This window comes from Triticum aestivum, chromosome 5A, assembly GCF_018294505.1.
Source record: "Triticum aestivum cultivar Chinese Spring chromosome 5A, IWGSC CS RefSeq v2.1, whole genome shotgun sequence".
Lineage (NCBI taxonomy): Eukaryota > Viridiplantae > Streptophyta > Magnoliopsida > Poales > Poaceae > Triticum > Triticum aestivum.
In genome coordinates, this window is record NC_057806.1 from 701,737,813 (window position 1) to 701,755,284 (window position 17,472).

The window sequence follows — 17,472 nt, forward strand, 5'->3', positions numbered from 1 at the left end:
AGTGAAGAATTTCATAAAAATCGCCTATTCATCCCCCCTCTAGTCGATATAACGCACTTTCACTAGAGCCAAAGGATCAGAGGTGCCACTGCTTTTGGATCCCAAGCTGATCCTCGACTACATTGATGATTGGCACAAGGACCCCAACACTCCCTTGCCTGACTTCAAGCTGACTCCTGGCCAAAGGCACATGCTGACCCACTTCATTCAAGAAGAAAGGTGGAAATTTGAGAAGGTCAGGCAGATCAAGAAAGCGCAGTACAAGAAAGAGCGCTATCTGAAGAAAAACGTTGTCTCTATGACAACTGAAGAACTTGTCACTATTCAGACTGAGATCAAGAAACTCAGTGGTGACTTTGACGCATATCACGCTGATTGGCTTGGAGCCAAGGTTAGTTTTGTGAAACTTGCGGATAACTTCACTTTCAATGTTGCAGCCCCAACGCAACAGGAAATTCCTCAGGCCGAAGCATCTGCTCAGCCTACTGAAGAAAATGCTAGCACCGCTGATGACAATCAGGCTGCTGAAGATAATGTGAGTTCCAGGGCTGATGACTGCATTCCAGCTGCTGAAGAAATTGCCAGGGCACCCACTAGTGGTGTGCCTGAAGAAACTGAAGAACTCAGGGCAACTGCATCAGTTGTGCCTGAAAAAAATCAACCAGATTCCTCAGCTGCTCCTGATACACACTTCAACTCCAATCCTTCCATCTGCATCAGATGTGAAGAAGACCAAGGCTGCAGAACGTGCTGCAGTGAAGAAAAGGAAAGCATCAGTTGCTTCAGATTCTTCAGCTCCAAAGAAAATGAAGTCTATGACAAGTTCATTTGCAAATCCGATTGATGTTGTTCCCATCTCAACCAGGCCATCAAAGGACCTTGTTCCTTTTGATGAAGAATATGCGATTCCCAGCAGATCTGATGAAGAAACTCCTTCTGCTGCTTCGTCTGAACCGTTGGATGAAGAAATTGAAGTGGATGTGATCCCTTCAACACCTATCATCTCCTCGCCTATGCCTCAGTTCACAGCTGAAGAGGCTGGCATTGAAGAAATGGAAGATGAAGATGTGGACATTGGCTGCTCCACACCCGTAATCAGTGATGAATTCTGGGAAAGTCAGCATCCAAACTCTCCAATGTTCACCCCTCTACAGCAAATTCCTCAGTCCCCCACACAAACTGTTCATATGGGCTCTGAAGAAACTCATCCCACTGCATCTGTCCATGAGGATATTCCCAGCCACTAGCGCTGAAGAAACTACTGCTGTTGAACAACCAACGACGCAGACTGCCACTGAGGAGGAACCGGAAATTCCTCAGCCTGAAGAACCTGTGATTGAGATTCTTGAGGTCGTGATGCAACTCACTGACACTCCTCTATCGAAGCCAAAGGATCCATTCTCACACAAGCAAAAGTTCAAGGCTGATGATTTCTTTGGTGAGCACATATTCTTCGAAGATTACAACCCATATGACTTTGCTCGCATTAGGAAGAGGCGTTTCTGGACTGCTAGTCAAGCCAATTTCTATTCCTCAGTGCTGTTCAACAAGGAGAAGATCTTCTACCATGAGCATATTCCTCACGTGGATATGGAATCTCTACCGTGCTTCGCACCAGTCCTCAGTGTTCTTCATGATGCTGGACTGCTAAACTTTTGCTCTGACATCTGCGATTGGAATGAAGAACTGATTCTTCAATTCTATGCAACGCTGCACATCATCGGAGATGCTGAAGATGTGAATTCATGGGTGTTGGACTGGATGTCTGAAAACACTCACTACACTGCATCAGCCTCTGAATTGCTTCGTGCTCTACCACTCAGTCCTCCCCTTGAAGAAGCTCGCTGCATCTATAGTGAACCTGAGCTCACACATCATTATATGCAGGTGCTGATGAAACCTTTGAAACCAGGTCAGGCACCACAAACAAAATTCCTCGTGAAGGAATTGTTGTACGTGCCCAGAACTGTCTATCGTATTCTTACGAGGACAATCAGTCCCATCAAAGGCCATGACTCATCTGATGAGGAAATTGTTGGCATCATGAAAAATCTGGTATTCAACATCGTTCATGGCATTCCTGTCAATTATCACGATTTCTTCATGAGGACTATGGCCAATGTTGCACTGTCTCCATTTGAGCTGAAGCCTTATGCACCTTGGATTATGAGATTCCTCAGGACAAGGTCTTCACTCAACTACAAAGCTGATTTCCAGAATCACCTCAGCTACTTGCCCCCAATTGAAGTCCTCAAGCAGACATATTTCTCAGTTGATGGAAAGGGCAAGGCACCAGCTGTAATAGATGAAGGCATTCATCCATTGGATGGTCAGTTTCGCAAAGCTGCATCTTATTCCACCAATGATGACTCTACCACACATGACTCTGCCAATGCACCTAAGTCCACTCCTCAAGCCACTGATCCGCGCGTGATGACTGACCGTGAACTTCTGCTTAGTCTTCACCAGAAGGTGGATCGAAATCACAAATGGATTAAGCGTCAGTTTGGTTCACTTCTTCACAACATGACTTCCACACATAATGCAGTGAAGAAAAACCACTACTACCTCCATCAAGTCTTCAGTCGCACCTCGGCAATCCTGTCACATCTGTATGGTGAAGAAGATCTGAAGAACATGGGTCTCAATGAAGATTTTAACTGGCCTGCACCTCCACCGAAGAAATTCAAGAAGGTCAAGGTTCCTTCTCTGGTGGCCAGCTCATATTCTTCATCGCGCGACACTGATGAACATGAAGATTTGTATGACACTGCGGCAGGCCCTACATCAACAAACGACCCCAACAACACTGGCGCTCCTTCATCAACATGATTATCCTCAGGGGCGTTAGTCCTCATTTTCGGTCCTTTTTGTCATTCGATGACAGGGGGGAAATATGAGTTAGTCTTCAAGCGGGTCTACTATATGGGTGGTTTTTTTTGCTAAGTTACAACTCTCGTTCTTCTGAAACTTTATTGGATCAAGTTGTAATCTTAAACCCGATGGTGCTCTGATACTTTTGATGCACTATGCTCTGATACTCTTTTCTGCATGCTTATTCCTCGTTAATATTATTGCACGCGTGCTGAATTTCATCAGGCACCATATTTCATCATGCATTTCAAATTCCTCATATTATATGTTAAATGCGTGTATGAACTACAAGATATAGGGGGAGATCTCCATGATTCAACTCTTCAAGTGTGCATTGCTTCAAAAGGAAATTCCTCACTATGCACATCTTCAGGGGGAGTTCTTCTATATCTTGCAATCAAATTCCTCAATATCAGTAGTTCATATGTTTATCCCCGTTGAAAACTTAACCTATATTGTCATCACTCACCAAAAAGGGGGAGATTGTAAGTGCATCTAGTGCCCCTTAGTGATTTTGGTGTATTGAAGACTTATAGGTTAAGGGACTAATGCGTGTGTGAGTGTACACAGGTCTATAAGTCTATGAGGAGTTTGATATTTACAGAGAAAGTCGACCCCTAAAAATGAAGTTCTTCGACTGAAGACTTTGGTATTCTAAAGACTTTCTGAAGACTTTGAAAGTGAAGAAATTGGTGTGACCTTGAAGACTTGGTATTCTTTCGAGGAACATGAAGCGTGAAGACTTTCGTTTTCGTAGTTTCATTTTCTCTTTCTTGAGTCATAGGAAACACCATACTGTTAAAGGGGGTCGAGGAAATACTAAGGAAAAATTTCCATGTGATGCTCAACTCAAAATCCTACACCTACTAATCCCTTCGAGTGAAGCCATTGGAAATCTCATACAGTTCAGTCAATTTCTTCAGTGACAGAGACGAAGTTCTTCTGGTCTCTGAGGAATTTGTCCTGACTGAGGAGTTAGGAATTCGCCAGTGCAGATTGCCTACACAGTGAGGAACATGATAGCCCTGAGGATTTTGCTACTCAAAATTCCGACTGTTGCTGTGCTATGCGCCAGCTGTCCCAAAATATCTATCCACCTAATGGTCATATCATTGAAGGGCATTTATGTCTTATCATGTCGGGCTGCTCCCTAGGCTATAAATAGCCGCCCCCTACAACCACTAGCTGGTTGGCTGCTCCGAGAGAAACTGACACTTGTCATTTGAGAGCAACCCATCCTCTGAGGACTTTGAGCGAAAATCATCAAGTGAGGAAAAACCAAAAACACAAAACACAAACACCTACAAACCCCAAGTGATTGAGCATCACTGAAGAGATTGATCCTGAGTGGATCCGATGCTTGTTACCTTTGAAGACTGTGCTTCTTCCAGACGGTTAGGCGTCATGGTCTAGAGCATCCAAGAGGAATTTTTGATCGCCGAGTGACCGAATTTGTGAAGGTTTGGAAGTCGCCTGAAGACTTACCACGAGTGATTGGACGAGGTCTGTGTGACCTTAGTTCAAGGAGAATACGGTGAGGACTGGGTGTCCTGAGCTGCGTGTTCAGGACTGGGTGTCCGGGACTATGTGTCCTCGAGTTTAAATACTCAGCCGCTCCAACCAGACGTACAACTGAGACAACAGTTGGAGCTGGTCTACCAAATCATTATCTTCACCAAGCTTACTGGTTCTATTCCCTCAACTCTTCCATTTCCTCATAACTGTGTTGTGTGTTTGTTCATATCTGTGTTTGAAGACTTTGACTGAAGACTTTCTCAATTTCCTTAGTTCAATTTCTTCAGTGTGTTTGTCTTCATCCTGTGTTATCATGTGATTATGCTTCCTGTACTTTGTGCCTGTCTTCATTTCATCATGATGACTATGCTTGTATTCTGTTATGTTTACTTTTGAGTACTTATTCCGCTGCTAGTAGTTCTTCGCTAAGGAATTTCCTCACCGACAAATTCCTTAGTGAATAATTTCATAAAAATCGCCTATTCACCCCCCCCTCTAGTCGATATAATGCACTTTCACATCCTGAGCATCAAGCTCGCCGTGTCAGCCCCGGGCGTGCAACGTCAAAGCGCTACCACACCTCTGAGCCAGCAGGTGGTTCCTCTATTACTCAACCACCACCAGCAGGGGCTTCCACAAGTGCTCCTCCACCACCTCATCAATCAAAGAGATCCGCCAACAAGCCAAAGGGAAAGATTGTGACTGAGATGACTACCAAGGAGTTTTGGGAAAAGCGTCGTCGCAACCCCTATGAGGCGGACCAAGATCCCACTTTGGTCAACTGCCCGTTCTGGAACCGCTTTCAGTTTGCCATCTATTTTGATGTGATCAAGGCCAAGAAGAATCTCTATGTTGATGTTCGCTCCATCGACACTGATGCCATGGAGAAGGACCCTGAGTACTTTGGCGAAGCCCTTCAGATGTGTAATCAGCTGAACATTCTCAGGATCATGCAGTTCAACAAGCATTTCGATGCAGACTTGGTGGCCCAATTCTATGCTACCATTCATCTTGGAACTGATGCCGACTGGACTCTGACTTGGATGACCACTGGCAAGTTGCTTTCCGTCAAGTGGAAGGCCTTCATGGAGTTACTTGATGTGGAAGATAACGGGCTTGAGACTCCAGTAGGCTTCCGCCCTCACCGCAATGCTACATCCTCTCACAAGCAAGCCCTTTGGCCCTACTACACTGTGAAGGTTCACCCAGTGACCGAGAAGGTAACCTATGAGATGTCTACGTATCTGGACGTTCTTCATCGTGTCTTCCGTGAGACTCTCTTCCCTCGCATCGGGAATCTGGATCAGGTTCACTCCTATCTCGTGGACATGCTTCTTTTCTTCCAGCATGAGAAGGAAGCAAACACTGGAGAGAGCCTTGACATTTCTCATGTTATGTGGTCTGAACTTCTCTCTGCCGTCTCTGAGCGCAAGTGCCCGATATATGGTCCATTCATCATGAGGCTCATTGAGAAGGCCTGGGCTCGTCTCTATCCCAGAGTGTTGCTGGAAACTAGAGACTTGGTTTCTCATGAGATCAAGCGTCTGAGGAAGAAGGACAATTGGGGCACTCCGGCGCCTAAACCCGGGGGTCCATCTACTGCTGCTGCTGCCATGGAGGCTGAGGGTGAGGCTGCAACTGATGATCATGAGGAGGACTTTGGACCCGCTAGTGCAGAACCGTCTTGGGCAAAGAAGCTCAAACGCAAGATGAAGAAGCTTTTCTGCATGGAGTCTCATGGTCAGTACATGACTCATGTGGCTGAGAAGCAGGCTAGGGTGCGCCACAAGGAGCTCATGCGTCACCTGGGTGCAACCATTGTCAGCGGTTCTGAGGGACAGATCACTGAAGAGGAAGAATGTATTCACCAGCATTGCCCTTGGACTGATTCAAACGCCGAGCAGTTTCCGACCAACAACGGAGATGCAGATGAACACGCCAAGATGTGATGTTCGAGATCCTCAGCTTGCCATCACCTGGAGTCGTAGCTTCGCTCAGATTTTAGGGATTTGGGTTGTTGCTGTGTTGCGAGTGTGTCTTTGTGTCTTGTGTTTTCTCGTGTGTTTGTCTTTGCTTGGTTTGGTTTGGTGCTAGTGAGACCTAAGTTCTAGTCATATGGTGTGAGACATATGCTCCCTATCGCTACCTTATTACTTATGTCTATTCAATATTGTAGTATCTTATGAGTTGCTTGCTTATCCTGTGTTTTACCCTTCTCTCTGATATCATGTGCTTAGAATTGTTGGACTACAAAATATAGGAGGAGTGTTGAGGGAGTCCTGGATTAGGGGGTGTCCGGGTAGCCGGACTATACCTTCAGCCGGACTCCAGGACTATGAAGATACAAGATTGAAGACTTCGTCCCGTGTCCGGATGGGACTTTCCTTGGCGTGGAAGGCAAGCTTTGGCGATGCGGATATTCAAGATCTCCTACCATTGTAACCGACTTTGTGTAACCCTAACCCTCTCCGGTGTCTATATAAACCGGAGGGTTTTAGTCCGTAGGACAACTTCATCATACAACAATCATACCATAGGCTAGCTTTTAGGGTTTAGCCTCCTTGATCTCGTGGTAGATCTACTCTTGTACTACCCATATCATCAATATCAATCAAGCAGGACGTAGGGTTTTACCTCCATCAAGAGGGCCCGAACCTGGGTAAAACATCGTGTTCCTTGCCTCAGGTTACCATCCGGCCTAGACGCACAGTTCGGGACCCCCTACCCGAGATCTGCCGGTTTTGACACCGACATTGGTGCTTTCATTGAGAGTTCCTTTGTGCCGTCGCAATCAGGAAGGATGCCTCTTCCCGTCTTTAAAGATGGCGCCGTTACTAAGGGAGCCTTGGCTGTCGGCCAAACTCTCCGGCTAGGCGGTTTTCTCACGACCGCATGTTCGGCCGTTGCGCCGACGGTGACCTCTCGGGTCATCAAAAGCAATCTTCACGTCAGCTCGGAACTCGTCGAGCAGTTAGATCCAATGGAGCTTTGTTCCATAAACGAGCTCTTGGATCGCATCGCCGCCTTGGGGGTCACTACGGATTATGGCCAGGTTGGGCTTAAACCCGATCTAAGAGAAATTAATTCTCCCCAAGTCACCCATCACGTTGCCGTGGTAGAGGCACAGTGCGGCGACTCTTCATCTATCTTAAGGACTAGCTACGTCCGGATTCCCAATCCCTCCAAGCCGGATACCCGCGGAGGGGAGGATGTAACTCAAGACCTGAACTTAGAATCAGGAAATGGGCTAGATTCACTGGACAACATCCAAGAATCCAAACTTCAGAGTTCGAAAACTCCTTGGCCTCTGAGTCTTAGATTGGGTGAAGTTCCGGATTTAATTCCACCCACCCACCCGAACATAAGCGATCTATCCCAAATCAGGCAAAAGCCCGAAGAAATAGTACATCATTACTGGGCAAGGTTCCTCCTGGTTATGAACAGAATAAAGGACTGCCGCGAGGAAGACGCAATCTCAATCTTTTGCAATAATTGCACGGACAAGGGAATCCTCAATGCCACAGGTCGTCGTGACATTACACGCTTCTCTGACTTGGCGTCCATAGTACAAAAGTACTGTGCGATGGAAAGCGCCCGGAAAACCGAAACTAAATTTTGGGACAATCCGGCCCTGAATAGAAACCTCGTCCGAAATAAAAGGGTGCATCATCATCAGACACCCGGGTTAAAAACCAAAAAACCAAAACCCTCTACAGGGCATGGAACCGTACTGGAGGGATGGCTTAATGGACCCTGTAAAATTCATAGTACAGAGGACGCCACACCAACTCATAGCCTTAGAGCATGTTGGATACTCTGGCAGGTGGCCAAAAGGGGCGAAGATCTCCTAATTTCGGAGGCCGCAGAAAACCACCTCAGGGACTCCAGTACAGTCTTAACAGTCTTCGAGACTTTCGCATCAAATAATATGCGAAAAAGAACACTCCGCAGCCTCGTCGAAGTCTATCAAGTAGCAACAATAAACCCATGGAGTGACACGGCTATTACTTTTAATGCCAGTGATGAACCTAAAATCCAAACAGCTCGAGCACTAGCCGCATTGGTACTCAGTCCTATAGTGGACGGCTTTCGCCTCACCAAGGTACTCATGAACGGAGGCAGCGGATTGAACCTCATTTATGAGGAAACCCTTCAAAAAATGGAAATAGACTGGAACCGCATTGAGCGAAGCAGCACAACCTTTAAAGGAATAATCCCCAGTCGGGAAGCGCGTTGTGCAGGAAAAATCACACTAGATGTGGTGTTCGGCACGCCGGATAATTATAGGTCCAAAGAGGTCACATTCCAAGTGGCCCCGTTCAGTAGCGGATACCACGCTTTGCTGGGGCGGGAAGCGTTTACAATCTTCCAAGCAATACCCCATTACGGGTACATGAAGCTCAAGATGCCCGGGCCGAACAGAATCATCACTCTCGCTAGTGATCTGGACATAGCACTCCGCGCCGAAAACAAGACAGCCGCATTGGCCCTTGAGGCACTGTCCGAAGCCCTAGCGGCTGAGGAACTGACTACGCTGCGCTCCACGATAAACAGGGACCATGTGATACTCGATAAAAGATCCAAGTCCACCTCCTTTAAACCAGCGGATGAAATAGTCAAATTCCAGGTCCATCCAACGGACCCCAATAAAACAGCTTCCATCGGGGCACGATTAAACTCCGATGTAGACGCCGCACTGCAAGAATTCCTATGGGAGAACTGGGACATTTTTGCCTGGCACCCTTCAGACATGCCAGGAATCCCACGCAGGCTGGCCGAACACTGCTTAAATATCCTAAAAGGATTCAAACCTGTCAAACAAGCCCTTCGGCGTTTCTCTGAGCCCAAGAGACAGGCAATGGGAGAGGAGCTAGCCAAACTATTGGAGGCCGGATTCATCAGAGATATAAAACATCCGGACTGGCTAGCAAACTTGGTGATGGTACCAAAGAAGGACAAATCCTAGCGTCTGTGCGTTGACTTCAAAGACCTTAACAAGGCTTGCCCAAAGGATCCCTTCCCCCTCCCCCACATCGATCAAATTATCGACGCCACTGCAGGACACGATTCGCTGTGCTTCCTCGACGCATACTCCGGTTACCATCAAATCAAGATGGCCGAGTCATACCAAGCCGCAACGGCATTCATCACCCCATACGTCCCATTCTGCTTCAACACAATGCCTTTCGGGCTCAAGAACGCCGGCGCAACATATCAGCGCATGATTCAGACATGTCTGGCAAACCAGATCGGCAAAACAGTAGAAGCATACGTGGATGATGTGGTCGTAAAAACATGACATGTCGAATCTCTAGTAGACGACTTGAGGCTTACATTTGACAACCTCCGAGCATATGAAATCAAGCTAAATCCGAAAAAATGCGTTTTCGGTGTTCCAGCCGGAAAGCTCTTGGGCTTCATTGTATCCGGTAGAGGAATCGAAGCAAATCCAGCCAAGGTCCAAGCTTTGTCACAATTGGATATCCCAAAGGACCTCAAACAAATACAAAAATTAACCGGATGCGTAGCAGCTCTAAGCCGCTTTATCTCCCGGTTAGGAGAGAAGGCGCTACCCCTCTATCGCCTCCTTCGGCGCACCGAACACTTCGAGTGGACGGATGCCTCCATGGCCGGACTCGAGGAAATAAAAGCCATATTGGCAACAAACCCCGTCCTGGCCGCGCCAAACATCAGCGAACCAATGCTATTGTACATTGCAGCAACCCATCAAGTTGTCAGCGCAGTACTCGTCGTCGAGCGGGAAACGGACGAACACAAATTCCCCCTTCAAAAGCCGGTTTACTATGTGTCCACTGTCCTCACCCCATGCAAATCACGGTACCCACATTATCAAAAGATTGCATATGCGGTATTCATGGCATCCCGGAAGCTACGACACTACTTTCAAGAGTGCTCAATCATAGTAGCATCGGAAGTACCACTCAACGATATTATAAACAACCGTGACACAACAGGCCGGATTGCAAAATGGGCCATCGAGCTCCTCCCGTTCGACATAACTTATAGGCCATGGCGAGCTATCAAGTCGCAAGTTTTTGGCCGACTTCATCGCAGAATGGACGAAGGCCAAACTCCCTAAAGAGTACGGCACATATTCAAACTGGATCATGCACTTCGACGGTTCCAAAATGTTGGCCGGACTAGGGGCCGGCGTCATTTTGACGTCCCCCACAGGAGACACAGTTCAATATGTACTCCAGATTATGTACACGGACTCCAACAATGCAGCCGAATATGAGGCCCTTTTACATGGTCTCCGGATGGCAGTATCCATGGGCATTCAACGCCTAGAGGTGCGCGGGGATTCGAACCTCGCGATATCCCAAATAAATGGAGACTTCGATGCCAAGGATCCAAAAATGGCAGCTTACCGCAACGCCGTCCTCAAAATGTCAGCTCGGTTTGAGGGGCTCAAATTTCACCATATAGCCCGAGAAAACAATCAGGCGGCAGACGTCCTGGCACGCATCAGCGCAAAACGCGATGCGGTCCCCCCCAACATCTTCCTGGAAAGCCTGTTCAAGCCATCCGTAGTATGGGAAGGGGAACATGGCAATATTAGCCCGGACCCAACCACACTGTCTGACGCCAAACAATCTGACATAATCGGAGGCTCTGCCAATGAAATCACAACCTCAGCCCACGTACTAATGGTCGTTATCGCCCCGTGGACAGAACCATTCCTAGCCTACCTTACTAGGCAGGAACTCCCAGAGGACCAAAACGAGGCACGCTGTATAGTGCGGCGATCTAAAGCCTATAAAGTCCATGAGGGAGAACTTTATAAGAAAAGCACTACCGGAGTCCTTCAAAGGTGCATCTCCGAAGAGGAAGGGCGGAACCTGCTGGCTGAAATTCATGTCGGACTCGGTGGCCATCACACCGCAGCTCGGTCCCTTGTAAGCAAGGCTTTCCGTACAGGCTTCTATTGGCCGACGGCCCGGGCGAACGCTCAGGACTTGGTCCAACGATGCGCCGGTTGCCAGCTTTTTGCAAACCAAAGCCATATGCCACCCACCGCCCTCCAAACTATCCCCATCACTTGGCCTTTCGCGGTCTGGGGGCTTGACATGGTGGGACCCCTTAAAGGCGGAACCCACAAGAAAAAATACTTACTGGTCATGGTGGATAAGTTCACCAAATGGATAGAAGCCAAGCCTGTTAAGACGGTCGAATCCGGACCTATGATAGACTTTATATCCGGGGTCGTACACCGTTATGGCGTCCCCCACAGCATCATCACCGATAACGGCACGAACTTTACGGTCGATGAGGTAAAACTCTGGTGCAAAAACATGGGCATCAAGCTCGATTATGCTTCCGTCTATCACCCACAAACTAACGGTCAGGTCGAACATGCAAATGGTCTCATCATGAGCGGCATCAAACCCAGATTAGTGTGGTCCCTTAAGGAATCTAACACGCACTGGGTAGAGGAGCTCGACTCCGTACTCTGGGGGCTGCGGACCACGCCGAATCGCACCACTGGATACACACCATTTTTTATGGTGTACGGCGCAGAGGCAGTCTTGCCCTGTGACATAATCCATGACTCACCTCGAGTTCGCATGTACGAAGAAAGGGAAGCCGAGCTCGATCGGCAAGACGGTTTGGACGCCTTAGAGGAGGAGCGCGACGTGGCAAAAGCCCGTTCTGCATTCTATCAACAGCAGGCTCGAAGATATCAAAGTAGAGAAGTGCGGGCCAAAAACTACAACGTTGGCAAATTAGTTCTACGCCTGCCGGACAAGAAAAAGGACAAGCTGAAGCCCAAGTGGGAAGGTCCCTTCATAATCGACCAAGTCCTGACTGGTGGAGCATACCGCCTGCGAGATGCATCGGATAACCGACTCGAGCCGAACCCATGGAACGCAGCCCGTCTCCGAAGATTCTACGCCTAGCGCCGGACTCTGTGTTTGTCTCCTTCCTCTGTCCATTTTTTACATTTTATGTCTTAAATTTCTCTCCTTCCCCTCTTTTCTTTTATAGCCCTTAAAGGCTCCTCAAGTGACGTGCTACTCGCGCTCATTAAACCTGGGGGCTTCTTTAACAGAAGCTTATTTATACGGGCTTCACGCCCACCACATGTGTCAAACTTCCGCATGTACATTTTCTTCACCATTATATGCATCGATATGACTTAAGTTTTGGCCAAGCTGGGTTGCCTGGCTCCTGTGCTTACCCCTACATTCCCGATTGTTCGGCTAAGTGGTAAAGGGAGCACCTCTGTGATTGTTACTGCCGGACCAGCCGGATGTGTACCTCGGACTGGGTGAAGCCGAAAGCTAGCGTTCTTAAGGGAATATTCGGTCGGTGAACTAAAAGATGACCTTTTTTACTTATTTATATATATGCCCCCAGATGATTTTCCTGCGTTTGCAGTCCGGACATGCACTTTAGGGCATGCCTCCCAGAGAAAGGAACCCCTAACGGAACTATTCTCTCTGGAAGATGTTTCTTACTAACCATATAATATAACATAACTAGTTGGGCACTTGTCTGATAAAGCACTAATGACCCCTACGCCTGGTCTCCATGCATACCCCGGTTCTTACATAACCGGTAGGGTATTCGGACACACTCCGGACCTTCAGGTCCTGAGGTTGAAGCAAAAAGGTCGGCAACGACAAACGATCTACAATCCAGCTAGAAGGCATTACACATGTCAATTAAAAAATTACATAGTCACTCTGACTGATTGTATTCCTCTTCAATACCATCTAACAGGCTGTCTAACTTACAGTCCTGCTGGGAATACTTTGCGGCCAATTCTACTTGGCCATACACTAAGCTTACAGGGATCTCCTTCCCATCAGGCCCCACGGGTCCAACCTCGGCCATGTGGTTTGGGTCAGACTTCGTGTACCGCGTGTTCACCATGGCCCAGGCCTCCCTAGCGCCTTGTCGGCAGGCCGATATCTTCCACAACCGGAAGCGCCGCCGAGCTCCCTTAAGCTTCTCCGAAAGCTCTCCAAGGCCCTCGGGCATGGAGTGGAAGGCCATAAGGCTTGGGCAACACCTCGCATCGCCTGCCGAACTCGCTCGTGCAGTTGCAAGAGCTCGGGAAGAAGGTCACCTGTAGAACCGGGCATCTCCTCTGCGGGACGACCCGTTAGCATACCTACAGACATTACTCTGTTAGTCGACTTCCTCGCTGAACTCTTTTCTTTCAAAGATTCGCTTAAGCACTTACTAAATATGCCGCGTCAAAGCCGCTGATTCTCCTTAGTAGAGTCCGACAGCTGGCCACGAACATCTTTAAGTTCAACGTCCAGCTTGGTGTTGGCATCCTGAAGATCATTCTTCTCCCGCCTCACCCTTGTCAACATACTCTCACCGGCCTTTAGCCGGCGCAAGAGTTGTTGCCTCTCCGGATCTAGTCTGGCGCCATCTGCAATATGATTTGTCAGATTTACACCCACGCTGCACTTCGCAAGATACTAGTCTTTCGAAGTATATCTTACCAGAGGGGGTCTCTTTGGGCTCCCCTGCCGCGGCTAGTGCGGCCTCCAGTTGGGATTTGCACTCTTCCAGCTCCTGGGACAGTACGGTATTCTTCTCTGTAAGAACCTGCATAACAAATGATCCTTAAATCAGTTAGCTTAACTGTTTCAAGTCTCGGGGGCTACTGGTATATATATATATATATATATATATTTACCAAAATTTTCTTACCCGTATGTATTTTACATATTGCTCCGTGGCTCTGGCTAAACCATTTTGAGCGGCACGGAGATACGCATCTCCCGAATTGAAGGCATCTAATGCCTCTTAGGAGAAACAAGCATCGCGAAGAACTGTCCGGTGACGCCTGTGGTTCATGGCACTCTCCACCTCGGAATTGGTGGCAGACAGCTTGTCCGCGTCCTCTGTCGGAGGAGCGTCCGGTGCGCGCCTTGTGTTCGCTTCCGCTTCTGGGCCAGGCGTTGGAGCCTGGCTGGTGGAGGCGCGATTGGCAACCTCTCCGGATGTAGTCCGGCGAGGTCTCTTCGTCCTGAAGACAGCACGAATGTTAATATGCCCTGAAGGAATAACACCAGGGAAAAAGAGGGTGCGCTATACCTTTGCGCCAGCGTCTCAGTCCGGACTACATTCCTTTTTACCCCACGGGGCCCTGCGGCCCCTCGTTGGCTAGCCGCCGCAGGTTCGGCCTCCCGCCTCGGAAACCTCCCCTGCAAAACACAGTCATTGTCAGAAAAACTGAAATGTGTGAGAATGGATTCCTTCTCAAGGGGATGAGACTCCGCTCTCTGTTACCTGGGAGGCCAGGATTAACCCTGGGTAATCAGCCGTAATGGCCACCAAGGTATTGTCCTTGCTTAGCTGATAAAACACCCCGTCAATCAGCTCCACCGATATGTCCGGATCCTCTTCGGAGTCCGGTCGAGGGACCGTTCTGGATCCTCGGGCTGTGGGGTACGGCTGTTTATATCCTTTACTTCCTGACATAGTTCCTGCGTTGAAATCGGAAGACCACATATTTAATCATGGGAATATAAAACGGATGCGCAAGCACAATTGTCCACTTACCCAACTCGGAGGGTTGTACATAGAAAATCCGCCCTGCGGGTTGACGCGGAGGAATTCCTCCTCTTCTCCCTTGTACAAAGAGGATAAGATCTTTACTAGAGCGGCAGCTGAGGCTGGCCCCTTACGACCGTAACGGGTGGCGTCATCCTCCCCGTTAAAATCCCACATGGGGTGGCCTCTATATTGAAGCGGCTGCACCCCCCGCATAATGCATGCGGCCATGACTTCAATCATGGTTAGTCCGGAATGAGCCAATAGTCTTATCCGACCCATCAGGTGAAGGACGTCCCTGTCGCCTTCTCTCTGAGAGCTCCGCGGACGCCAACTTAGGCGTTTCTTTAAGGGAGCGCTATTGAATTCGGGGAGACCGGCCCAGATAGGATCCGGCAGCAGGACATCATCTATATAAAACCATTCCGAAGGCCAGTCCTCGGACGCCTTCTTTGGGGTTCCGGATAGATATCCGGTCCCGGCGATACGCCACACTTCAGCTCCGCCCACTTCATATATAGACCCCTCTTGAGAGCGGGGCACCAGGCAGAATAACCTCTTCCACAGCACGAAGTGAGCCTCAACACCCAAGAATAGCTCGCAAAGGGCGACGAAGCCCGCGATATGCAATATAGAGGCGGGCGTGAGATTGTGCAGCTGGAGGCCGTAGAACTCAGAAGCCCACGGAGAAATGGATGAATTGGAAATCCAAGTCCTCTTACTAGATAAGGGACGAGGCACACCCGCTCTCCTTTGGAGGGATTAGGGGTGCTCTCCGCTTGCTCTCCGCCATTATAGGTGGCGAGTCCGGCTCTGACCGGGACCATATAGGCCTGAGGGAGAAATCCCTTGGCCTGAAGCGACACTAGCTCGCTGTGCGGGATGGAGCACCTCTCCTAGTCTCCAGGTTTAGGACTGGAAGGGCGAGAGGAGGAGCTACCATGGCTGGCCATGTTGGAATGGACCTTTGCCGGAGGCACTCTGATGATTACTCGCGGAGAGGAGAAGGTGTGGTTTGGATCTGAATCCCCATCCCATTAAATAGGCGGCTCGTTTATGTGGCTAGGGGTGTGAATGTAAAAACATCCTGACTTTTCGCATTCGTTTAACACGTGGAAGACGGCCATTATTGGGCGTGGAAGCCAAGGTGCGCTACATTACAAAAATCGGACATTATTCATCAGGTACACGGAATTTGGAGAAGAACCCGCCTTGCAATGCCGAAGACAATCTGCGCGCCGGACTCGTCGTTATTGAAGCCTGGTTCAGGGGCTACTGAGGGAGTCCTGGATTAGGGGGTGTCCGGGTAGCCGGACTATACCTTCAGCCAGACTCCAGGACTATGAAGATACAAGATTGAAGACTTCGTCCCGTGTCCGGATGGGACTTTCCTTGGCGTGGAAGGCAAGCTTGGCGATGCGGATATTCAAGATCTCCTACCATTGTAACCGACTTTGTGTAACCCTAACCCTCTCCGGTGTCTATATAAACCGGAGGGTTTTAGTCCGTAGGACAACTTCATCATACAACAATCATACCATAAGCTAGCTTTTAGGGTTTAGCCTCCTTGATCTCGTGGTAGATCTACTCTTGTACTACCCATATCATCAATATCAATCAAGCAGGACGTAGGGTTTTACCTCCATCAAGAGGGCCCGAACCTGGGTAAAACATCGTGTTCCTTGCCTCATGTTACCATCCGGCCTAGACGCATAGTTCGGGACCCCCTACCCGAGATCCGCCGGTTTTGACACCGACAAGTGTTGATCCGGATGTGTGTGTCTTGCACTCCAAAGGCTCCACTAACTAGGTGCACACATTCAGGGGGAGCCTGTCTATATTTTGTAGTTCTAAAGTATTCTTACTTTTATATCTTTTCCTTGTGCAAATCCCTAGTTGTCATCAATCCACCAAAAAGGGGGAGATTGTTGAGGCATATCTCTCTCGATGTGGTTTTGGTGATTGATGACAATGTGTTTGCGGACTAATCGTGTGCCTTGAGCATTTCAGAGATTCATCCTTGGCATGAGACGATTTCCTCCCCTCGGAGTGCCATTCAATACGGTGTAGCTCTTTCGTTTCTCTTTTGGTGGTCTAGTTGCGTAGAGGGCATCGTACTATCAAGAGGGGGTCCGCTGTGGTATTGCTTGGGTGGAATCAACTCGTTCACTTTCGCTTCTCACCCTCAGAGCTCTTCCGCTTCAATGGAGAGATCTTTTCTCTCTTGTGTCTTGTCTGGGTCCCAGCGGTAGTACCGTGCTACCCAGCGGTAATACCGTTGAGGGGTCACAAGCGGCAGTACCGCTCCGCAGCGGTAGTACCACCGTGACTCCGCAGTTGTACTACCGCTGGCATGTCTGGCTACTAGTGCCTCGACTCGAGGGCTCTTTTTCTCGTGTCGGGTTTTGCGGCACTAGTTGCGGCACTAGAGGCGGTAGTACCGCTTCGCAGTGGTAGTACCGCCCTTACCACCGCGGTAGTACCGCTCTGGGTCCAGGTCCCTGCTTCTCTCCTCTGCGCGGCAGTACCGCTAGTTGGAGC